The sequence below is a fragment of the Penaeus monodon genome, chromosome 24 (assembly GCF_015228065.2).
Source record: "Penaeus monodon isolate SGIC_2016 chromosome 24, NSTDA_Pmon_1, whole genome shotgun sequence".
Taxonomy (NCBI): Eukaryota; Metazoa; Arthropoda; class Malacostraca; order Decapoda; family Penaeidae; genus Penaeus; species Penaeus monodon.
Window position 1 is genome coordinate 6,626,117 of NC_051409.1, and position 301 is coordinate 6,626,417.

Consider the following 301-nt stretch of genomic DNA (forward strand, 5'->3'; position numbering starts at 1 on the left):
GGAGAACGAGTGCACAGAGTTGAAATGAAGGAATCCAAAATTCAAATTGATGGTGAGATTTTGAGTTGTACTTGACTCCTCATCAGGTGATGAAGCCGATTGGATTGCTTGATGTGGCTTAGAGTGAGTGAAAAGGCAGTTTTGTTTTCTTTGTCATTTCGTCCGCATTTCGTTTCTTGCAAATACACATGAAGTCAGTGCAATAAGTGTTCAGATTGAATAATGAAAATGTGAAGTGGGAAATAACTATTTATAAGAAACGTATGCGAGAGAAAAAGAAAGAGAGGCAGAGACAACGACG

At 38.5% G+C, this 301-nt stretch overlaps 1 long non-coding RNA gene across 1 annotated transcript in view; it reads right to left on the reverse strand.

Annotated features, from left to right (window-relative positions):
* Positions 1-301, reverse strand: part of LOC119588524 — a 1,406-nt gene that overhangs the window by 212 nt on the left and 893 nt on the right. The window lies entirely within an intron of this gene.